This window comes from Loxodonta africana, chromosome 23 (genome assembly GCF_030014295.1).
Source record: "Loxodonta africana isolate mLoxAfr1 chromosome 23, mLoxAfr1.hap2, whole genome shotgun sequence".
Classification (NCBI taxonomy): domain Eukaryota; kingdom Metazoa; phylum Chordata; class Mammalia; order Proboscidea; family Elephantidae; genus Loxodonta; species Loxodonta africana.
The window spans coordinates 40133461-40159886 of NC_087364.1; positions in this window are offsets into that span (position 1 = coordinate 40133461).

Sequence of the window (26426 nt, forward strand, 5' to 3'; positions counted from 1 at the left end):
AAAAATGCTGATTCTTTCTAAATTAATCAATAAAGATAATATAATCCCATTTAAAACAAATTTTTGAGCTTGATAAGATGGTACTAAAATTTATCTGGAAAAATAAATATTACCAAATAGTCATGAGATAATAAAATAATAAGTGTTGATTAAGCGTTGGCCTTTTCAGATGTTAAAACATAATTTAAAGTTACAACAATTAAAATAGTTTGGTACTAGCACAGAAATACATAAAGAGGTCACAGAAACAGATTTGCAAATACCAAAAATGTATCAAAATACATATAGTTAATTATTTTCTTCCTGTTCTGGTAGATAAATGTAATTGAATAAAAACAGAGCTGCATTCTGTCCAGATTCATGACCACAAATCATAAACAGGATCTTAAGTGCCATGCTTAAATACTTAGCATAGCTATTCTCCCATTTATCTTCAAGACGCTTGCTATTCAAATCTGAAAATAATCAAAGTCCCTAAAACAAGTTGCTGTCAAATTGACTCCAACTCATGATGACCCTGTGTGTTTCACAGTAGAGCCTTGCTTCACAGGGTTTTCAATAGCTGTGATCTTTCTGAAGTAAGCCACTAGGCCTTTCTTCCAAGTTGCTTCGGAATGAATTTGAACCACCAACTTTTATTTAGCAGCCGAGTGCTTAACCATAATAGTTAACATCAAATATTTGAAAAATCATCATATAAAAAAAGTTTAGACTTGTTCTTTATGTCTTAATGTCTGACACATTGCAATTGCTTAATAAAAGTAATTATTATTATTAATTTTATTATTTTCAGTATTATATTATCCTTACATTATAACCTAGGGAAATTTTTTTTTTTTTTTTTAATAATCACAAAATATGGCTTTAGGAATAAATCCAAAAGAAGCTATTTAATAATGAAGTATATATTGCATTCCTTCCTTTATCCAGCAAATACTTGCTATATATTAAATTCTGTACTAGAGAGTTTAATCTTAAGAAGTGGAGTTTTCAATGTTTTAACAACTATTAGTGACTTTTTTGTTTTGTTTTGTTTTCTTATTGAGAGAGAGGATATTCATATAATACACCAACCTGTTAAAATGTGTGCTAGTTAGTAAACTAAGCCTTTCTGACAACAACAGATTTGACTGAACGTTTCACTGGTAGAACGGAGAGTAAGTGATGAACATGCACCATGCTCTATGCATGGAGAAAGATGTTACTTCTTCTTCTCTTCAATATTGAAGGAATGGAAATTCTAAGGATAATGATTGCATTAAGTCTAAAACTGTTAATTAGAATCTAATTCAGTTTTAACTGGCAGCATATTGTTTATAAGAATGAAATATTTTAGATAAGTTAATGTGCTTTTCCTTTGTCTATTTGATTTTATAAGAAAGAAAACAATTCAATTTTGCTCATTATAATCATAAAATTAAATATGTCTGGGAAAAAATGCATAATTTTATTTTTATAATTGGTACACTATAATACACTTAAATGCTTTAAATTCATGCATTGTGATTAAAAAAAAAAACAAAAAGACAACAGTAATTATTGTAATAACTAACTTACCACTAAGAAAGGTACAGATACAAAATACAACTTGATTAACAACACAAAGTTCACCGTGATAAGAGGATCAAAGTACAAAACAATTTTTTCTTCTCCATTAAATTATCTATTTTATTGCAATTATATCTGATGAAAATATTTGAACAGAAAGTCCCAGATTTTAATGAAATATTGTTATGCACATGTCCCTTGAAATAAAATAGGAATATTTTAACCCACATTTAATATGTTCTAAAAATGCCTTCATTTATTCACTTAATTAATATTTTTTTAGAGCATACATACAAAAAACTAAAATCCCTGTGCTTACACATTGGAGTTTACATTCTAGTGGAAAAGTAACAGAACTAAACAACTAACATGTGAAGTAAGTATATTATGTAGTATGTTAGAACATGCTAAGAAGTATGTGGGGAAATGAGTGGAAGAAAGGTTGTGTGTGCCGGGGATAGCACTGTTGCAATGTTATATCATCTATCTATCTATCTATCTATCTATCTATCTATCTATCTATCTATCTATCTATCTATCTATCTATCTATCTATCTATCTATCTATCACCTATCTATCTATCACCTATCTATCTATCTATCTATCTATCTATCTATCTATCTATCTATCTATCTATCTATCTATCTATCTATCTATCTATCTATCATCTATCTATCATCTGTCTGTCATCTGTCTGTCATCTATCTATCATCGATATTTATTTAACATACAGAAAAATTGACTTTTGTATGTACACTTTTATTACTTTTAACACACGTATGAATTCTTGCCCAAAACCTGTCAGTTTTTCCAACTGTCAGGTCCATCTTTAAAGCACTTGCAGTGCTATTCAGAATTAATCAACACGTTCATTACTCAGTGACAAGACTGGACCCTGAGCAGTCATGTACCCCATAGTTCAGTTCTGAAAGTCTTTGGTGTGCTGATTAGGGTCAGATTCACACATGTGTATCTTGGGGTTACTCCAAGTATCCATAAATATTACTGCATTATTGAGCTCATCCTTCTCCACAATGTCCCTGATTCCCTATAGTTTCTCTTTGTATCTCTCTATCAGAAAGCTAGGGTTTTTGGTTACCTCATTCTGCCACGTACTTCCACTGCATCCATGTCTGCATCCAAGCAGTAGGAGGACAGAGGGACTAAAAGAGCAATTGTTCTCTTGGGGCTGGAGCCCTGGTGGCGCAGTTTTTAAGCACTTGGCTACTAAATGAAAGATTGGCGGTTGGAACCCACCAGCCACTCTGCTGGAGAAACACATAGCAGTCTGCTTCCATAAAAGAGTCACAGTCTTGGAAACTCTATGGGCAGTTCTACTCTGCCTAATAGGGTCACTATGCATCGAAATTCAACTCAACAGCAATAGGTTTGGTTTTTTGGTTTGGTTTCTTGGTTTGGTTTCTTGGTACTAGAGCTCCTCTGATTTTTGAGTAATGATCCTTTCCCTTGGAGTTTTAAGCACCTGTAGGCCCCTGCTAAGGAGTCCTGGTGGCGAAGTGTTTAAGAACCTGGCTGCTAACCAAAAGGTCGACAGATCAAACCCATCAGTTGTTCTACAAGTGAAAGATGTGACAGTCAGTTTCCATAAAGATTACAGCCTTGGAAATGCTGAGGCAGTTCTACCCTGTGTTATGGGGTCACTATGAGTTGGAACTGACTTGATGGTAATGGGTAGGCCCCTGCTGCTGCCACTGTTACTGCTACCACCATTACCACAATAAGATGGCTTGTTTACCGCAGCGTGACAGAACAAAGAAGGAAAAAAAAAAAAGTAAAAGGGGGGATTTCACTTATTTCCTTTGAATGTTAGCTATCTCTTTTCTTGCTCTGTAAGCCAGCACTATAAGAACTGTCCGGAGGGATAGAGGCACAAAAAGGATGGTGATAAAAACCAATACTATTTTGAGTATATTTTGAGGTAGAGACAATACTGGGTGTGTGAAAAGGAGAGAAGGCATGTCCTAAACATCTGAAAGGATATTTCATTAGTATGGTATGTTTGGGCAGAGGTTTTAGGGAAGATTTGGAGTTCAGATTGGAGTTCAGTTTTGGTCATGTAAGGCTTGCCATGTCTTTTAGATCTCCCAGTGGAAATGTTGTGGAGGCAATAAGGTATACGAATCTGGACTTTAGGAGAAAGGTCTGAGCTAGAGATTTAAACTTGCGTGCCATCAGATGGTGATTAAAATCATGAAAATTAGATAAGATCACCAAGAAAAAAATGGTTGAATGGATACAGACAAGAGGCCCAAGGATGGGGAACTAAACAACTTCAACATTAAGAGGCCATGAGAAAGAGGAACCACCAAAGGAAAATGAGAAGGAGTGATTATGGATTTAGGGGAAAAAAATTAAAAGCGAGATGCTCCGTAAGCCAAGTAAAAAAGTATATGAAGGAGGAAGGCCTAAGCAACTCTGTCAAGTATTGCTGATAGATCATACAAAATGAATACTGAGAAGAAATCACTAGCTTTGGTAATGTTGATGCTATAGAAGCTTTTCACAAGAGAAGTATTTTTGGAAGGGTGTTGCTTAATATCTCACCATACTGAGAATAAGGGAGAAAAATGTGAAAGAAAATAAATGAAGATACAATACTAAATTATGAAAACCTTAATAAAGACACCAATACTTTATTTAGAAGGCATTTTTGAAAACAATATTTAAGTAAAAAAAAAAAAATTAGACAACTGAAACTTACTTTATAAATTATAATTATTTTGGATAAATTACTTCTGAACTGTATTTCCTGTCATATTCCTTTGCAACTCTTGTAGATGGCATATGAAGTCAATATTTTTTTTAGAATTCAGAGTTAATTTTAAATTATAAATTACTATGCAGGGGTGACAAAACATGTTTTTTCCCCGCTTCTATTGTTACTAATGTTCTTGTAATCTGGCTTTTACTTTGCAGTCAAGTTTCTTCTATCATTTGTGGTGTTTAATTTGTTGCTGCATGAGAAATGACTTCAAATAAATTTCTTTAGCTATATTCTAAAAATATTAAATAAAAACTTCAATGCATCACCATTAAAAAAAAAAATCTTTACATCCATTTCTTGGTTCTAGATTTTCGTTAAGAGTTGAGCTTGCCAGAATCTGACCTCCTAAATACGAGATACGATTCTCCTATTTTGTTTTTTTCTAACCACTCGTAACCACTTGGCTGCTAATGAAAAGGTTGGCAGTTCGGACCTACCAGCTGCTCCTTGGAAACACTATGGGGCAGTTCTACTCTGTCCTATAGGGCTGCTATGAGTCAGAATTGACTCGATGGAAATGGATTTGTTTTTACTACCACTTGCCAAATCATTCTGGAATAGGACCCAATATGAATAAAATAAGAAGATAATGAGTAATCTTTGCATGAAGTCTATTCCATGTCCAAATACAGATTAAAAAATTAAAGTATGGTAAAAAGAGAGTAATGTTTGACTCTCTGTATGCCATGCCATGTTTATACACATTTAATTATCACAAAATCATATTTAATTAGGTATTAGTATCTTTGAGTTGTATATAAATAAACTGAGATTTAGGAAGTGGGTTATATTACTTTCATAAGATACATGGCTATAGCTTGAAGATCAATGATTAAAAAACTGATAAATGCTAATTGATCAACAGGATATTCAATGCATTCTCTGTGTTATAATATTCCAAGAAAAGCATGGTTCAATTGTTTATTTTTCCATGTGTTTATTTCTAAAGCCAGCATAAACCTGGTGTGGCTAACATCACCCTACCTCATATCCAGAGCAACTGGCTATCCAGTCCAGCTAAATGAGCCTTGGTGTGGTAGGCAGGAGATTGTGTTGAGCTATTAAGCACTTAGCAGACACAGGGCAAATTATTTCAGTGTTCTCATCTATAAAATAAGTTCCATTTAAACCAAAGCTCTGATTCCATGAAATCTATTTTCCTCATTCAGACAAACATTACTTTTCAACCCTTCCTGTTCCTACCTCTAAAAATAAAATACTGAGTCTAAAATTAAGAAAGTCTTATTTATGTGTAATCTCTGATTACATACATTTCATGAATTACAGTAAAAATAGCCATTTGGATCTGTCTAAAATAAGCAAAACAACCTTAGCTACTTGAGCTCCCCTCCCCTACTTCCTAGATTCTTATTCCCATGTCTCTGTCCTTTACAGGGATGCAATTATTCTTCCTGGCTCACTAGCCTTTTTCTTTTGCCTCTGTTCTATCACTCTACCAATAATATGCCACTGACGCCTACTCACCGTGATGTCAAGTTTTGCAGTTATGATGATGGAGGAGCACAAAAGGGAGTAGACATTGCATAAGATGATTGGTATTGTTTGAGCCCTTTATAAATTAGAAAGTCCACAGATGTTGGTCTGATGTGACTGGGATAATAACAGAAATAATGATTTCACATGCAGATCAGATCTGCTGACAGAGACCAAATAATAAGAGAATTTTAACCGTACAGAACTATCTCTTGTCCCTAAAACATAACTTCAGAAATCATGAATGGAACTCAGTTTTTCAAAAGGAGTCATATATTCGTTTTTTAAAATCATCATTTTCTTGGTTTGAAGTTTGGCCTCAGGGCACAAAAGAATGTAAGAAAAGAAGAAATAAATAAAGCTGGATGTGGAGAATTGTAACATTGTATCTCTTGCTACATGTGTTTTGTGGTTATAAATAACACTACAAATTAAATTATTTTCTACATGAGTCAATAAATAAAAGTTTCCGATGAAATAAGATTAAATTTATTTTTAGTATCTTAATGGTTGGTCAGACACTTTGAGTTATAATAGGAGTAAAAATCAAACAACCAAGCTCGTTGCCATACAGTCCATTCCAAACAGGAGTAAAAATTTACATGCTATTTATTTGGAAGGAGCTCTGGTGGCGCAGTGGTTAAAGCACCTTCTCCTGAGAAAGATGTGACAGTCTGCTTCTGTAAAGATTACAGCTTTAGAAACTCTATGGGGCAGTTCTACTCTGTCCTATAAGGTCGCTAGGAGTGGGAATTGATTGGACGGCAACGCATTTTTATTTGTTTTTTTAATTTGGAACAAATCTTTTCTGTTATTGCAAGAACACTAACCCTCAGATAAGTTAATGCCAACAAGCCCTAGTGAATTGTTTTTGAAGCATCATGAGTGGACATCTTCTATTTCAAGATCGCTAATAACAAACTATAGGGTGGCTACGAGTTGAAATTGACTCGACCGCAATAGGTTTCGGTTTTTTTTGTTTAATAGCAAACTAATTTCAAGAAAAACCTAGACAAAAGAGGAAATTATGAAGGCAAATGACTAAAAGTCATGAAAACAGACGTGCATAGAGAAAAGCATTCAAAACATGAAGAAAAATGCTCAGAACTCAAAGAAGTCATTTTAACCTTTGAAAATGTACACTATTTTATAAAAATAACATAAAATCAATTATTTGAAATGTTTTGGCTATTTCAGGTGACATTATAAAGTCTTTCATTTAAGGAAAAATAATCCACATTAAAATCTAAGTTCCAAGAAATGGTTTCAAGAAAAAAATAATTCAAAGATATTATGTTAGGAGAGCTATTGGAGCAAATTTTTAAAGTAAAATAAAACATCTGGTGTTGTGCAATGAAAATTGTTTCCAGTGAAGATAGAATAAGGACAGAAGTTCACATTTACTAAGCCTTTACATAAAACACTGAACTGTATTCTCTCTCTCTCTTTTATTTAATCCTCTTTAAGAGAAAATGAAATGAGCAGAAGTTCTGGAGATACAGGTAGGGAGAGGCAGGTTCAATGTACACAACTAGTGGAAGAGTTGCTGAGTTCTATCTTCAAAGGCCATGCTCTTTCCACCGGATTTCAGCCTATCATATATTTTAAGCAGTAATAATATGTCCGTTCACAATGTGGGCATTAATAAGCTCCGTGGTGCTATCTGATTTACCTGGGTGAAGTCCCAGAGTTCATCAGGTCATGTTTATAAGGATACACTAGCTAGATTGTGAGAGTATACATGCAGGAAGCACGTGTTACAATAGTGACTAGTTTCCAATGGGAGACTTTGTCCAGTAAGCCATATTTCTCCCTCATTTGTGAAGATTAGAGTTGTGAACTTTTTTTTCAGTTAAGCAAAGACAACTAAGAATGCATGCAAATGCTGAGACTTTTGCGTAGCTAGTGGTGTTTGTCTATCCTAAGTATATCCTGAGACTTCCCACACACCTGCAGAAATTCCATTATAAACTATATTTATATAAGCCTGTGAATTTCCAAGTACTAGCTATAACGTTTATTTTAATGATAGATTCTTCCGAAGCACATGACTGTGCACCTTTCCAGATTTTTCGCAGTGAAACATTTCTTGGAACTCTGACTAGAATTTTTTACCCTTTATCTTTAACCCTAATGATTAACCAAATCCGGCTTACAGAAAGAAAAAAAAAATTTTTTTATTTATGTATTATTTTTTTTTTTTAGAGATGCACTAAAATGAACATTTAAGTAAAAACAATTATGATTTGACCACTACAAAGCTGCTACTTCTAAGGCAAGTCAAGGCTTACAAAGTATTATGATGTCCCCCTGCTATGTTTAATGGGGGCAGATAGCTTTTTAAATTGCTTATCAAATACTGTTTAAAAACAACAAAGCAGAACATTTCTGGACCTTAATTAAAGCTAGTGTTTTGAATATGTGAAAAAATTATATTCAATAAATGGTGTTAGTACAAAATAGTAGTCATTTGGAGATAAAATAACAGTATTGCTGGATTTTTACCTCACTTCTTTTTCCAAAATAAATGCTAGATTAATAAAAATAAATAAATAAAAAGTTATGTTATAAAAGTACTAGAAGAATACACAAGAAGTTCTCATATTAATTCTTCTTTTTTAAGTAAACACTGAGTAGGGGATATATCTAAGTATGTTTCTCAGTTTAGAAGCTAGAGAGAGAAACATTGATAAATCAAATACTCACATACACAATAATGTAAATGGTCCTCTTATGCTCAAACACCATAAACAAAGAGAAGGGTAAATGACAAGTTGAGAATATTTTTGTAACTCATATCAAATATCTAAGTTTACTTTACAGGATTAACAAAAGCTCTTAAAAATCAATAAAAAATAAAACAATGACCCAATCAAAAAATGGAAAACTATATGAACTTACAGTACCCAGGGGGCCGGGGGGGAGGGGAGTGACTCTTAGAAAATAAACATACCCAGCCTACTTCTTAGCAGCACCAGTGAGGACACTGAAGTTCAAAAAGGTTATTTTGTCAGAGAAATACAGATTGTCACAGGCAGAAAAGATTAGATCTGTCGCCTGCTTAATTTTAATAACCTATTCACAACACCATAGGGTACATAATTAAACAGAATTTTTTGATAGAAAAAAAAGATAAGCAATCACATAACAATTTTTCTTAAACTGTTTTTGATGAACATGAATATTGTTGTTATTGTTACATAACTTTAGAAAAAACTTTGAAGTACTTTGGGGATTTTCAGAATGTTGACTTTAGAGTTTCTTATTTACTGTTTATTGCCTTAAAGCAGTGAAAGCTAAAACATCTTAACACTCATTTTTATGATATAGTTCCCTCCCTTCCTTTAAAAAGTAGTGTCTAGCAATTTATCTGGAAATAAAAATAAGTAGGATTTAAGTTTGTCTTGGATTCTTATAGGGAAGAGAAATGTGGAAGTAAGCTTCAGGATAAAAAAAAAAAAAAACCTGTTTCATCCAGTTGATTCTGACTCATAGTGATATATGGCACAGCACTGATTGGAAATGAATAACCTGAACACACATATTAGTTATGATCAAGAGCATATATCCCATTCTTCAATTCCAGCTTGTTTTTGGAATGTAGGAAATAATGTCAATATTTTTCCCCCAAATTAAACTGTATAATAAACATAATCTTTCAAAATGACTCTTGTTGAAGAAAACTGGCAGTTAAGAGCCACTTTGACTAAGAAACTGTACACTGATTCATACAAATGGTTTTCCTGAAGAACACATATTTAGAGCATGAAAGTATAACACATCACGTGCCAGACCCAAATTCAAGCCTGCCACCTAGTTTGGCTGTTTAAAATTTCCTTTTTGGTTGTGACATTTGGACCTATCACCAACACACTCAATTAGTCAGTTTATTTTATCAGGGTCATCTTATACTTCATTCTTGCTATTGAAAAAATCAGTCAGATTTTCATATACATAAACATTCCTCAGAAATCAAAGTTAGGTATGGAAAGTCATTTGAACGAAGAAAGGAAACGGAATACATAGCAGTGCCTACACCCATAATTACTTTAAAACAATGAAAGCCTCATTGATATATATATATATAGACATAATTCAATAGCAGTATTAAAGATTAAAGTAGGAAAAAAGCCTTAGAAAGTAAATTTGTGGAGAATCTTAAAAGGAATTATTTTTCATTTAGGTAAAAGATGGTTTAAGTAAAAGACAATGAAATGAAATAAACAGCTCTCCAGGGTGCTCAATAGACATTTATCTGAGGACAAAGTAAATTCTTTAAATGCATTCCTTATTCCCAAAGTTTACCCCAAATTTGGAAGAATGTATTCGAAAAAAAGTTTCAAGGTCTACTAAGCATTCTTGGTTAATGATTTAGGACAAGTTTTTAACTACTGAAGCTGTACTATAGCTAGTTGTTGAGTCGACTCTGACTCAAGGTGGCTCATTGTGTTTCAGGGCAAAACCGCACTCCACAGAGTTTTCAATGACTGATGTTCTGGATGTAGATTGCAGACCTTTTTTCCATGGCACTGGGGACTCAAACTTCCAACCTTTTGGTTAGCAGCCTAGCGTGTTAACTGTTTGCACTACTCAGGGACTCCAACCTATATAATAACCCAAACAAAACCCAATGCCATTGAGTTGATTCCAACTTATAATTTTTTTTTTTTTTTTATAGAAAAGAGTAGAACTGCCCCATAGGGTTTCCAAGGCTGTAAATCTTTATGGAAGCAGACTGCCACATCTTTTCCCTGCAGAGAAGCTGGTGGGTTTGAACCACCCAGCTTTCAGTTAGCAGCCAAGTTCTTAACCACTGAGCCACGAGGACTCCACCTATACAACAGTTGACAAAACATAGGTCAAGAATATCTAATGAACCAAAGCAAGCTCTCGTTTCATTTTATTTGTTGAGAAAATGTAAACAAAATAAAGCCATAAATTGAAGGGCTGTTAGTGGTGTGATCTGTTTTTGAATAGGTTTCCTAGGTAAAGATATGTATTTGGTAATGCTTGATAGCACTGTGTACCATCTACTACCTATTCAGTACACAACGTCTAGAAACAACAGGTACTGAATGTTCTAAGGACTGTGAAATCTAGTAGTTAGATAATTTTCATAAGCAACAAGGCGATAAGCTTCTGTAGTATTGGCAAAAGTTCTCATAAATTTCTCCAAATGTAATATAAAAGTCATTCTGACTGATTTATAAAGACGTTTTCTAGAGTGCTCCTCAGTTCCTTTGCCAAAATTGGTGGCACTGCCAGATGTTCTCCAGATTAAAATGACCACAGTGTAATTATTGGATACTATGCCCTTGAGCAACACACAAGCCCCCACGTGTCTGTCAGTTTGTCATACTGTGGGGGTTTGTGTGTTGCTGTGATGTACTCAGATACCAGCAGGGTCACCCATGGAGGACAGGTTTCACCTGAGCTTCCAGACTAAGACAGACTAGGAAGAAGGACACGGAAGTCTACTTCTGAAAAGCATTAGCCTGTGAAAACCTCATGAATAGCAGCAGAACGTTGTCTGATATAGTGCTGGAAGATGAGCCCCCCAGGTTGGAAGGCACTCAAAAGATGACTGGGGAAGAGCTGCCTCCTCAAAGTAGAGTCCACCTTAATGACGTGGGTGGAGTAAAGCTTTCGGGACCTTCATTTGCTGATGTGGCAGACTCAAAATGAGAAGAAACAGCTGCAAACATCCATTAATAATAGGAACCTAGAACGTATGGAGTATGAATCTAGGAAAACTGGAAATCATCAAAAATGAAATGGAACACATCAGCATCGATATCCTAGGCATTAGTGAGCTGAAATGGACTGGTATTGGCCATTTTGAATCGGACAATTATATAGTCTACTATGCTGGGAATGACAACTCGAAGAGGAATGGTGTTGCATTCATCTTCAAAAAGAACGTTTCAAGAGCTATCCTGAAGTACAATGCTGTCAGTGGTAGGATAATATCCATTAGCCTACAAGGAAGGCCAGTTAGTTAATAGAACTATTATTGAAATTTACACACCAACCACTAGGGCCAAATTTGAAGAAATAGAAGATTTTTATCAGCTGCTGCAGTCCGAAACTGATCAAACATGCAATCAAGATGCATTGATAATTACTGGCAATTGGAAGGTGAAAGTTGGAAACAAAGAAGAAGGATCAGTAGTTGGAAAATGTGGCCTTGGTGATAGAAACAAAGCCAGAGATCGAGTGATAGAATTTTGCAAGACCAACGACTTTTTCAATGCAAATACCTTCTTTCACCAACATAAATGGTGATTATACACATGGACCTCGCCAGATGGAACACACAGAAATCAAACTCACTACACTTTTTTTTTTTTTTATGGAAAGAGACGATGGAAAAGCTCAATATCATCAGTCAGAACAAGGCCAGGGGCTGACTGTGGAACAGACCATCAACTGCTCCTACGCAAGTTCAAGATGAAACTGAAGAAAATCAGAGCAAGTCCACGAGAGCCAAAATATGACCTTGAGTATATCCCACCTGAATTTAGAGACCATCTCAAGAATAGATTTGACTCATTGAACACTAGTGACCAAAGACCAGACAAGTTGTGGAATGACATCAAGGGCATCATCCATGAAGAAAGCAAGAGGTCACTGAAAAGACAGGAAAGAAAGAAAAGACCAAGGTGGATGTCAGAGGAGATTCTGAAACTTGCTCTTGAGCGTCAAGCAGCTAAAGCAAAAGGAAGAATTGATGAAGTAAAAGAACTGAACAGAAGATTTCAAAGGGCTTCTCGAGAAGACAGAATAAAGTATTACAATGACATGTGCAAAGGGCTGGAGATGGAAAACCAAGAGGGAAGAGCACACTCGGTGTTTGTCAAGCTGAAGGAACTGAAGAAAAAATTCAAGCCTTGAGTGGCAATAGTGAAGGATTCTATGAGGAAAATATTAAATGATGCAGGAAGCATCAAAAGAAGATGGAAGGAATACACACAGTCATGATACCAAAAAGAATTAGTCAATATTCAACCATTTCAAGAGGTGGCGTATGATCAGGAACAGATGGTACTGAAGGAAGAAGTCCAAGCTGCTCTGAAGGCACTGGGGAAAAACAAGGCTCCAGAAATTGATGGAATATCAATTGAGATGTTCCAGCAAACAGATGCAGCACAGGAGGTGCTCAATTGTCTATGCCAAGAAATATGGAAGACAGCTTCCTGGCCAACTGATTGGAAGAGATCCATATTTATGCCTATTCCCAAGAAAGGTAATCCAACCGAATGTGGAAATTATATAACAATATCATTAATATCACATGCAAGCAAAATTCTGCTGAAGATCATTCAAAAACAGCTCCAGCAGTATGTCGACAGGGAACTGCCAGAAAGTCAGGCTGGTTTCAGAAGAGGACGTGTAATCAGGAATATCATTGCTGATGTCGGATGGATCCTGGCTGAAAGCAGAGAATACCAGAAGGATGTTTATCTGTGTTTTATTGACTATGCAAGGCATTTGACTGTGTGGATCATAACAAACTATGGATAACACTGGGAAGAATGGGAATTCCAGAACACTTAATTGTGCTCATGAGGAACCTTTACATAGATCAAGAGGCAGTTGTTCAGATAGAACAAGGGGATACTGATTGGTTTAAAGTCAGGAGAGGTGTGCGTTGGGGTTGTATTCTTTCACCATACCTATTTAATCTGTACGCTGAACAAATCATAAGAGAAGCTGGACTATATGAAGAAGAACGGGGCATCAAGATTGGAGGAAGACTCATTAACAACCTGCATTATGCAGATGACACAACCTTGCTTGCTGAAAGTGAAGAGGACTTGAAGTACTTACTAATGAAGATCAAAGACCACATCCTTCAGTATGGACTACACCTCAACATAAAGAAAAAAATTCCTCACAACTGGACCAATGAGCAACATCATGATAAACGGAGAAAAGACTGAAGTTGTCAAGGGTTTCATTTTACTTGGATCCACAACAACAGCTATGGAAGCAGCAGTCAAGAAATCAAAAGACCCATTGCAGTGGGCAAATCTGCTGCAAAGGGCCTCTTCAAAGTGTTGAAAAGCAAAGATGTCACCCTGAAGACTAAGGTGCGCCTGACCCAAGCCAGGGTATTTTCAATCGCATCATATGCATGTGAAAGCTGGACAATGAATAAGGAAGACCAAAGAAGAGTTGACACCTTTGAATTGTGGTGTTGGCGAAGAATATTGAATATACCATGGACTGCCAAAAGAATGAACAAATCTATCTTAGAAGAAGTACAACCAGAATGCTCCTTAGAAGCAAGGATGGCGAAATTGCATCTTACTTACTTTGGACATGTTGTCAGGAGGGATCAGTCCCTGGAGAAGGACATCATGCTTGGCAGAGTACAGGGTCAGCGGAAAAGAGGAAGACCCTCAACGAGGTGGATTGACACAGTGGCTGCAACAATGAGCTCAAGCAAAACAACGATTGTAAGGATGGCGCAGGACCGGGCAGTGTTTCGTTCTGTTGTGCATAGGGTCGCTATAAGTCGGAACCGACTCAAGGGCACCTAAAAACAAAAACAACAACAGGCCCTTCAGTATAATATCTTCAATTCAACATTGAAAAAAGTATATGTAAGAGCCTAGTGAGAAATAATGTGTTTACACCACTCCTAAGTAATCAGATTTGAAGGTGTTAATGCTATCAAATAGGAAAACTTCTAGAAGTTGTCAACGGATGTTACAAGACATCCTTTGAGTCTTTCTGCTAAAAAGCTTCTTTTATATCAAATCTAGAATTGTTTTCAATTCTTTAAAGAATAATAAATGTTTTCTTAAAGAGTTGATAACTGCCAAGGATTTCATCACTATTATATAAACTTATAGAGACAAAACTCATCCAAAGGTACACTTAAAATGGATAAATTTTATTGCATGTAAATTATACTCTCAGTGAGGTTGATTTTTTAAAAGTTTATAGAGACTGTAGAGGCATATGAATACTAACCTAAGACTCACACATATTTGGTGCCCAAAGTCATCAAATCTCCCTGCTGCAGCTGTGAAGACTTCACAAACATGCCCTTATCAAGCCAGTCCACCATTAATGCTGTTTCAGTGCTTACCACACTCGCCAATCAGAAGAAGTTCTGCATAGTTGTTAAACATAGGCCATGCCCACTTACGGCATACCAAATTTGAATGTTTAAAAAGCATTCCAGATGATTCTTAGGATGAACACGCTTGAGAAACAGTGCTTTTGTTAACCCCATCCCTCTGGCATTCTTCCCTCTCGAATTTCTATTATCTTTTGAATGTCCAAAGTTTTATGGAGCTCTGCTTTCTGGAATTTCAGATACAGTCACTTGCATTGATAACCTCATAACCAGGGATTCAAACAAAGAATAAATACAAGAAAACACTAAAGGTCTCCTACTTTGGTTCATTACATCAGTAATGGAGTGAAAGAAAAAAATATGGCATCAGTACTACCAGTGTCATCTTCCTAGGCTTAAAATAGCAGTAATACTTGCATTCCTCTCTTCTAACTTACGACGTGCTTTGCTCAAAAACAAAGAAAACCCTTCAATCACTTATAGGTAATTGTCTACCATATTTTGTCTTTTTTTTTTTTCTCCAAAAACAAAACAAAAACACCACCGCCACCAAGCAAATGACATTGTATTATTTCTCTATTTATTGGGGAAGGCAAAATTACCAATTTGAAAAAAAGAATTTCAGAATGCCAGTACTGATTTCTGAGTTCAAAGGAATCCATTATAATACCCGCTTGTTTAGGCTACAAACATATTGAGGTTAAATGTACAGTGAATAGAGAAATGGCACAATGTGATGTCAGTAATTTTTACCTAATTTTGTCATCTTCAGAAGTTGCAAATTATCGAATTTTTTAAATTATGATTACAGAATGATGTCCAAATTGATGAAAGATGCTGATAAATGCTTGAAATTTGTGGGGCCCAGAGTGGGCATTACCAAGAAAGCAGCCCCCTGCTCGTTAGTAGCCAGGCTTATTTGTTTTACTCAAATCAGGTTCTCAAAGGAGCCGCACAGGAGCCACCTGGGACAGTAATCAAAACAAACTCCTGGACCCAAAACCAGACACAATGGCTCCGAATCATAAAAGTGGTGTCCCATGAATCTGTATTTTAACTAGATTCTTAGGTAATTCAGATGCTGAAATAATTTGGAGGACTTCTGTACTTTCAGAACTCTGAAGATGATCAAAATAGGATTCTGCCTTTACAACCGAGGTCACAGGGGCTATGTCACAGCCCAGAAGTACAGATGAATCTATGTGACAGTGTTATGTTGACTGTCTATAAAAGCATTTCTCCCAGAGTAAACAACAGAATCATTAGAAAACCTTTCTCAGAACTATCTGACATTGATTTTTGGCAGTTCTTTTCAAGGACTTACCAGTGCTGCAAACTGAAAGAAGCAATAATTTTTCCTTGAATGCCACAACTGCTATAGCATAGTCACTTGTGATTTAAGCACACACACACGGGGTCACCACGAGCTAGAATAGACTCAACAGCAACTAACAACAACATACATAAGCATACATACGGGAAGTTCCTGGGTTGCACAAACAAGCATTCAGCTGCTAACCAAAAGGCAGGCTATTTGAGTCCACCCAGAGGCACTTCAGAAGAAAGTCCTGGTGATCTACTTCCAAAAAATCACCCACTGAAAATTCTATGGAGCACAATTCTACGCTGACACACACGGGGTCGCCATAAGTCAGAATCGACTTCACAGCAACCAGTTTTTAATACATACATAAAAAACAAAACCAATCCCATTGTCATTGACTGAATTCCATGTCATGAAGTAGGGTTTGCACTCATCAACTAATCTAAAAGTTGGCAGTTCAAATCCACCCAGTGGCATCATGAAAGAAAGGCCTGACAATCTACTTCTGTAATAATTATAGCCCAGTACCCAGTGCCGTCGAGTCCAGAAAAATCCTATGAAGTTTTACTGTGTAATACATGGGGTTGCTGTGAGATACATATATATATATACACATATATATACACATAATGTGTGTATGCCTATCTACCTATCGCCACAGCAGTTTTTAAAGAGTATTTCCTGATTGTCAAAAATGAGTTAGTAGCATATGTAAAGAAGCACAGTGATTTAAAAACTCTACTATCATTGTCAGAAACCCTGGTGGCCTAGTGGTTAAGTGCTACGGCTGCTAACCAAAGGGTCAGCAGTTCGAATCCGCCAGGCGCTCCTTGGAAACTCTATGGGGCAGTTCTACTCTGTCCTATAGGGTTGCTATGAGTCGGAATCAACTTGACGGCACTGGGTTTGGTTTTGGGTAATATCATTATCACAAATATCAGGTAAAGTGGGAAAAGAGATCAGGATAAACAAGTGGTACCAAAACACTGTTTTGCTGAAACAATTTTTATTCTTTATCTGTTTTCACAGAATATCTATCCTATTCTCTGTCTACCGCTCTTTCTTTCTCTCTTTCTCCTCTCTTTTCCTGATTTCTACTTTTCATCCAATCCTATACACTTTCCTCATTCTTGCATTTCCTAATCTGTACATTATATGATCACTTTATTTTCAGAAGAACGGCTTATCAAGTTTGAATAGTATGTAATTTAAATATTTTGGAGGATAAGATTTAATATAAAATCAATTCCATCTAATAACAAACCACACTATAGTATTTTCCTAAGCTTGTTTGAAATTGATCTTTGCCCAGTACACAAATCCTATGATAATCAGTGCCATAATAATGAATGATTAGATAGCACATCAAATTATGGGTCAGCTTTTCCCCACATGGAGGGAAACATGCTTTTACAAAGTATATGCATTAATTAAAACAAAAATACTCAGAATATAAAATACATTTGGTATGTATTGTATCTGTATATTAAACAGACCAAGGGAGAGATAAATGTTTCACATTTTTAATCTATTCTTTTTTTCTGGTATTTTTAGCAGTTTGGGGAATGACTGATAAAGAGGAGCAATCAGCCCTTGTTTGCATAGAAATTGATGCCCTGTGAAGCCATTTACTAAAGGGCAAGTTGATGGCTTGAAAGGGTCAAAGCATATCATACAGAGAGGCTTCCAGGAAGCACAGAGAGGGACTAACAGAATATTTATGTGGTATATTTATATTAAAATAGGCTAAATAATTTATTAACATGGCCCCTTTTCTTTCACATTTTGAAGACAGAATGGTTTTATAATTGAATAATCAGTTTGGCAAGGTGAATCATTCAGATATAACAGAAAATACTTGAAGAGATGGCAATTAAAATTATAACAAAGCACTAATTAAAAATCGAGCACAAGTTCCAATATGTATGCTTCCACCACATATCTGTAATACCATCTTGCCTGCATTTACATACCAAAGCTACCATTGCTTAAACAATATCATTTGATAAAACTTCATAATTTTTATTATGATGCTTATTATTTTATTTTTAATCTGCACTAATGACTTTCAGCTACATTTTTATTTGTTATTAAAAATTAAGAAATTACTTTCCAATTCACACAGGTTTAAGTCTCTAGTTTGAATTTCCAAATTCTAGAAGTTTCCCTCAGAAATGTATATATGTATGGACATTATAAGTAGTAGGTATGTATGTGTGTACATATAGAGTTATATGTATATATGTAATGTTTTATAATTTTTTTAGTTATAAAATATATGTAATAGGTACATACATATGAGTGCATATGTGTAAAACATACGTATATGTGTGTGTGTGTGAGACAGGGATTTTGTTTTGGTTCCATAAATCCTAGTATAATGTAGGTTTTCAATAAACAGTTAATGATTAAATAAGTGGATTATATCATTAAAATTAGCAAGAAACTAAGTAAAATTTTCACATGCTCTTAAAAATGACTTTATTCCACCTTAACAAAGTGGTTATTTATGTTCCCGTTATACTCAAATACAAACTTTTCCTGTGACTCTTTTGCCTCAGGCTTTACCATTTTCTTGGAATGAGTTTTTGCATTTTTATTTACACTCTACATTGAAAACCTAATTGTGCTTAAAAGGCCTAATGAATTTCACTCTCCAATAAATTCAGATACTTCCCTGTCATATATATTTTTGTTCAAACATTTGATACATTTTCCTCTAGCTTCAGTTTAAGATAATGTGAGTGTTTTTTTGCCACAGAAGTATCATACCCACCAAAATCTAGCTATTATCTAAATGTATTTTCAATTCACTGGACATTATCTACTATCTATCATATAATCTTTTATTTTTTTATCATGTAACCTAAGGTAAAAATGCACAATAATAGGATTTTTGTCTTTTCTAACTTGTAGGCAATCTACCACAAACATCCATCCTTCCAACTGCCCTTTATACGTTCTTGTACACAGGATGTAATAAGTAGACGATATGATTGCAAAATTCTTACTCGGGCAAAGCTTTTTTCATTTTAGTGTGTATAATGGTAATACAATAAGAAACAAAAATTACACAAAACTAATCAAATGTGATTAATTAAAAAAAAAACATACAGGCATTGTACTAGGAATGAGGACTAACAAATAAGACAAATACAATCCATGTTCTAATGGAACTCACAGTCTATTAATAAGAAAGTGACATTATTTACGCAAAAATTGAGAAAGCATTCTAAAACCAAAGCTCTTAATATGATTAAAACTTCTGGCTAAGGTCAAGGCCAAATATCTTCTTGTCCATAGTGACTCTATTTTGTGTTTTTAAAGACAGCCTCTGTCATACAATGTAGCTTGTCACCTCTGTAAAATTCCACTGTAAAACTAAAGTCTACAAAAAAAAAAAAATGCAGTTTTTCCTACCCTATTCATTAAAGGAAGAGCTGTGGTTACAAATAGCCAACATTAAGAGCAGATAAGCTTCAACTTGTACAAGTTTTAAACATGTGATTTTGGTGGCTAAGCCAATTCTAAAAAGATACACCCCTTTAACTCCCTCAACCATACTTGTACTTTTCCATAACCTTGTTCAGCCTAAACCCAAGGGGGACCTAACTCCCCTTAAGACAGAATATAATGAGGGGAGTCCTGGTGGTATAGTGGTTAAGAGCTACAGTGTCTGCTAACCAAAATATTGGCAGTTTAAATCTACCTGGTGCTCCCTGGAAACCCTATGGGTCAGTTCTACTCTGTCCTATAGGGTCACTATGAGTTGGGATTGACTCTAGGGCAGTGAGTTTGGTTTTTGAATGTTACAAAGTTATATATATATATATATATATATACACACACACACATATATATATAGCCTTTCTGTATCAAAACCTCTTTTCTCTCCTTGAGCATTAGAACACTTAGCATTTTCACTTCTAATCATCCTATTCCTTCAACAAACTTTATTTTCATATTTCAAGAGAACTCACCACCGTAATGCTAAAGTAATTCAGTTTAACACAGGCTGAAGCTGTCTAGATGCCAGGAAACATGCAATTTTAGTGGTCTGCCAGAATCCTGTCACCTAGAGCCATCCTTCCAAAAGAGCTTAACCCCTGCAAACATCGTCAACTGAGGCCCTGGCACGTGTAATTTTATAATATTAACCAATCAAATGCATTCCAACTATACCCACCTATTTGTGGTTTTTTCCTTCATAAGCTTCTGAAACACTGCAGCTCAGGGGAGCACATTGCTAAATTTCTCCCAACACTGTATTTTCCCATTTTCAAAATGCCCTTTTGCCATAACAAACTATTTTTAAATTAAAACAGACTTGTAGTTTTTTCTTTCTTTTTTTTTTTTTTACTATGACATAATAAAACACACTTATACACATACTACCTTGAGATAGAAGTGTTTAAGTTAGCAAAGCGTTCACAAAGTTTACCTGGAATGAGATTGTTGTACCTCTCTGTCTATCTGCCATCCATCCGCCCCTTCACCCACCCATCTACCCACCCATCCACTCATTCATCCATCCATCACTGTACTTGAGAAACCAGCTCAAATGAACTCCTTTGTAACCGTTAGTAAGTATATTCACATCCAGAATGTCAACTTTTATAAATTCCTGATAATCGACTGACTTACAATCTTAGAAGTTACTTAACCTTTCCTGACTCATTTCCTTAACTATAAAACAGTTTTACTAGATGATCTCTAAGCTATCTTCCAGCTTTACCATTTTATGTCAGTGATTCTAAATATAAAAAAAAAAAAAATAGTCCATGATAAAAAAAAAATTTTTTTTCTTTTTTTTTTTAGTTCATGATAAATTCTGTGAAATAGGATGTTATGCGATTTGGTCATTTTGTGAACACCATATTATACACCGCTATGTTCCGTTCTCTGTCGGGATTTCTGAACTGTATTACAGGCAGTCCCTGAGTTATGAACAAGATCTGTTCTTAAATCTGTCTTTAAGTCGAATTTATAGGTAAGTCAGAACAGGTACATAGGCTCTTATTTAGTGTAAGTTAGTCTATTGTTTGTCTTAGTATATGATATGTATCTTACCTTTCTATGCATATAAAACATTTCCAAATACATTAAAGTATCTTAGACATAATTATACAGTACATATGTGTACATTCATTATTACAAGCCATTGTATTTAACTCAAATTTTTAATACAATAGGCTTTATGGAAGTCCATTCTTAAGTACGAGTTGTCCATAAGTCCAATGTTTTTAACCCAGGGATTTATAGTATAACCTGAAGGGATCAGGACATATAAGCAGTTAGATGTTGCCCAAACAGAGGTTCTGGGGCACATGAATGTAACCTCAAATTCCTGCTCTCAAAGCCTGGAAACCAGCCTATTGATCAATACTGACTGATCCCCTCACCACACACCACCACCCTACTCTTGCTAAATATGAATGCATGTATTAGATCCCTTTTGAATAATCATTCTCCTACTGCATTGTTTTACTTTCACTGTCGTTCTTTGTTTCCATTCCCCATAAACATTTATACTATGCTTTGAAGTCTCCCTTTCATTTTAATAAGCTACATATATCCTCAATATACTTAAGCCACTAGCAAAACAGAAATCCTGGGTGAATGCCATGGCTTGACTTCTCTGTGCCTAAACCTGGGTTACTGAGGGCTACTGGAAAATTTCACCAGCCCAGACTGGATCAGGACTGACACATACAGTTGTGCAAGTTGCTCACAGACAAATTCCAGAGTGTGCCAAGGCAAAATTTCCATACTCAACTCATGGTCATATGAACAGGGCCACAGGAATGGATATAAATTTCATGATCCCCAAGTTTAATTGTGCCCTTAAAGCTGCCCCATCATTCTTCTGTTTCCCAAAAGAGCTTTCACACCCAACCTGTATATAATCCTAAAAAGTACAGGAAAATATTAAATGGTTTCAGACAGGGGATTAATATGACCAGGTTTGCATTTTAGAAAACTCTCTCTAAATGCAGGTAGGGCAATACACTGGAAGGTATCAAGATTGACGATTATTGTGTAATTCAGTTGAAGGATAATGTTTACTTGAATTTGGACAGTGACAATGAACATGAAGAAGGGAGCCAGATTTGAAGTGGGGCACAAAGTCCTCTGCTACTGAACTTGAAAGTGAAGTTTATCCAAACCAAAAACTCACTGTGGACCAATTCATTCCCACTCATAGTGACCCTGTAGAACAGAGCTGAAATGCCCCATAAGGTTTCCAATGGTGTAAATCTTTACAGAATCAGACTGCCAAATCTTTATCCTCCTGAGCTGCTGGTGGGTTCAAATGGCTGACCTTTCAGTTAACAGCCAAGAGCTTTAACCACTGCACCATGAGGGCTCCTTGTGAAGGTGGTAGGGTTAGAGAATTTATTCTTTACCCTCACATTCTGGCTGAGCACTAAAGAAAACTAAAGCTAACTAATAAAAAGTAAAAATATTTATTTTAGAAAGTGAACAGTGGTACGAACAAAGAAAATTGAATAAGGCAAGAAAACATGGGGGTGAAAGTGTGAGATTAGGGGTGGTACATTTAAATAGCATGGTTATATGAAGCCTCACTGAGAAAGGGGATTTGAGCAATACCTTGAAGGCAGTAGGGCACTGAGTCACGGGCATGTTTGGAGGCAAATATCCCAAGGACAGGGATCAGCTGTAACAGAGAACCTAAAGCAGATGCCTACCAAGTGTGGAAGAAAAAACAGCACATTGCAGCGCTTCTGACCCACAAGAGAGGCTGCTGCTGCCTTTGTAGGCGCTAGGAGCACCGCTGGCGAGAATAGCCTACTTCATAGTGCCCGTCCAGGGCCCAAGGCTTGATTCTTATGCGGTACCGCCAAATTCCCGTGTGGAGCTCAAGATGTTTCTGGGACCAGCGGCCTTGTTCCCTGCAGTTTGGAACAGACAGTCTTGAGGTGAGTACGCCCCAGCCAAGAGTGAAGGGAAGGAGATCCACGTGAGATATGGCTGGGGCCTGGGGGGGGGGGGGCGGGGGGCTTCACCTGAGGTCTAGGATTTACCCATGACCTGCGCGGTTCCTGTTGTGCGAATGGATCTCACGGTGGGAAGAAAGGGGCAACCTGAGGATGCCCGTGTGCCTGGAGGAAAGCACGTGAGGTGAATTCAGAGGGCAAGTGAGGGAACAAGCCCTACAGCACCTTGTGGAACATAGGATTCTGGGTTTTCATTAAGTCAAGTGGGAGCCATTGTAGAGTTATGAGCAGAGAACACACAGGATCTGACTTCTCTTTAATAAGGATCATTGGCTGCGGTGTGGAGAATAATGATAGGTTATTGCAAAAATGGAGGGAGATGATGGTGGCTCCAGCCAGGGTGGCAATGATGAAGGAGGTCAGTGGATTCTGGAGATAGATATTATTTTTTTATCTCTAGAAAACACACATATATATTTTTTCTTTTAACGGCAACCGTTTTTTGTGGTTCATTCTCTTCCCATCCTTCTCTCTCATCTCCACGTGGAGAAAATTCTGAGGTCTACCATAAGATTATTGTTGTTGTTAGGTGCCCTGGAGCCTGTTCCCACTTACAGCGACCCTATGTACAACAGAATACTGCCCTGCCCTGTGCCATCCTGACAATCATTGCTGTGCTTGAGCCCATTGTTGCAGCCACTGTGTCAATCCACGTCGTTGAAAGTCTTGGTCGCTTCTGATAACTTGTCCAAAACATGAGAGGAAAGTTTCCTTCTCCTCCCGTCTAGGAGCATCCTGGCAGGACTTCTGCAAAGACATATTTGTTCATTCTTCTAACAGTTCATTGTGCATTCAATATTCGTTGCCAACTTCATAACTGAAAGGCATAAACTCTTCTTCAGTCATATTCATTGTCCAGATTTTCCATGCATATGAGGCAATTGAAAAATACCATGGCTTGGGTCAGACCCACCTTAGTCTTCAAAGTGACATATTTGCATTTTAACACTTTAAGGAGATCTTTTGCAGCAGATTTGCCCAGTGCAATAAGTTGTTTGATTTCTTGACAGCTGCTTCAGTGGGTGTTGATTGTAGATCCAAATAAAATGAAATCATAGACAACTTCAGTATTTTCTCTATCCTGATGTTGCTTATTTGTCCAGTTGTGAGGATTTTTGTTTTCTTTATTTTTTTATATGGAGGTGTAAGCCATACTGAAGGCTATAGTCTTTGATCTTCATCAGTAAGTACTTCAAGTCCTTTTCACTTTCTGCAGGCAAGGTTGTGTCATCTGCATATTCCAGGTTGTTAAGGAGTCTTCCTCCAATCCTGATACCATGTTCTTCTTATTTGTTCAGTATACAAATGGAATAAATTTGGTGAAAGGATACCACCCTTTTCTGATTTTAAACCGCTCCGTATTCCCTTGTTCTATTCAAACTGTCTCTTGGTATATGTACAGGTTCCTAATGGGCACAATTAAGTGTTCTGAAATTCCCATTCTTTGCAATGTGATCCACGCAGTCTAATGCCTTTTCATATTCAATAAAACGCAGATTAACATCTTTCTGGTTTCTCTACTTTCAGCCAAGATTTATCTAAATACATTCTCTTCCCATTTAATTTTGTTGTGTTTGTTACTGATGCTGTCTGTTACCCAAGCCAATTACAATCAATGCTCAACTTTGAAGAGAGTGAAATATTTTTACTTTCTTCTGGCCTTGTTCTTCTCAATCACAACATCCAATTTCAAGGGCCCCAGAAACCAGAGATATGGAACCCATAAGGTCAAACACAGCAGGAACTGTGGCTCAGTTTAAGGGTGTGTTCCTTCTATATGTGGTGTGTTAATGAGTGCAGTGCTATCAGAATCTCTAGAAGCAGATGTTGAAAAGCATAGCCATAAATCACTCTCTTTAATGATTTAGTGATTACCATTTATTTTGAAATTGCCTGTAATATTAAAGAGGGATGTGTGATTTTATATTTATCAAAAGTGGCCACATTTTTACAAATGACTGAGAAACACTCTATCAAAGGTTTATGCGTTATTTGATGCTGTTTGATTCTTTTATACAAGGAGTAACGCATTTATGATTGATACTGTATTAAAATTGTGTTTTTTTTTTTTTTTTTAATAATGGAAGTATCTCTGGTGATCCACATTAAAGAAGAATACTTTACCAGTGGAGTAAGTGACAGGGAAGGGAAGGAAAGAGTTGGGGGTTTGTTTGTTTAATTAAATTTATTTTGATAATATTGTAGATTCATGTGTCTTTGCAAGTTTTCCGTAGTTTTCTTCAATGGTAGCATCTTGCAAAACTGTAGTACAGTATCACAACCATAATATTTACATTGACACAGTCAAGATACAGAACCTTTTATCATCACATTGTATGTTATATAACCTTTTATAGCAATACCCATTTTACTTCCAACCCCCACCTCTTTCTTAACCCCCCAAAACACTGATCATTTCTCTACTTCTATAATTTTGTCTTTTCAAGAAAGTTATATAAATATAATCATATAGTAAGTAACCTTTTGGAATTGGCTTGTATCTCACTCAACAGAATTCTCTGGAGATTCATCCAAATTGTATTAATAATTTGCTTACCTCTATTTTTATTTCTTAGTAGTATCCCATGCTATGGGTATACCACAGTTTAACCATTCATCGGTTTAAAGAAATCTGGACTGTTTCCAGTTTTTAGTTATTATAAGTAAACCTTGTGTACACATTCATGTACAAGTTTTGTGTGAACATATGTCTTCATTTCTCTGGGATAAATACTCAAGAGTACAATTGCTGGGTAAATGCTTAGTTTTATAAGAAACTGCCAAACGGTTTTTCAGGGTATTTGTACCATTTCACATCCCCTCTAGTAACGTATGAGTGATCAAGTTTATCCACATTTTTGTTAGCATTTAGTGTTAAATGCTGACAAAATATGTATATGTACATATTAACCTATTCTGGTAAGTAGTTGTGATATCTCATTGTGAGTTTAATGAAATTAAACCAAAGTCATTTTCACTGAGTTGATTCTGACTCATAGCAACCCTATAGGACACAGCAGAACTGCCCCATAGGGTTTCCAAAGAGCAGAATCCAAATTTTTAACTGGATTTTTTTTTTCACTGTTAAGTTTTGAGAGTTCTTTATATGTTCTAGATATTAGTCCTTTGTTGGATATGTATTCTGCCAGTGTTTTCTCCTGCCCT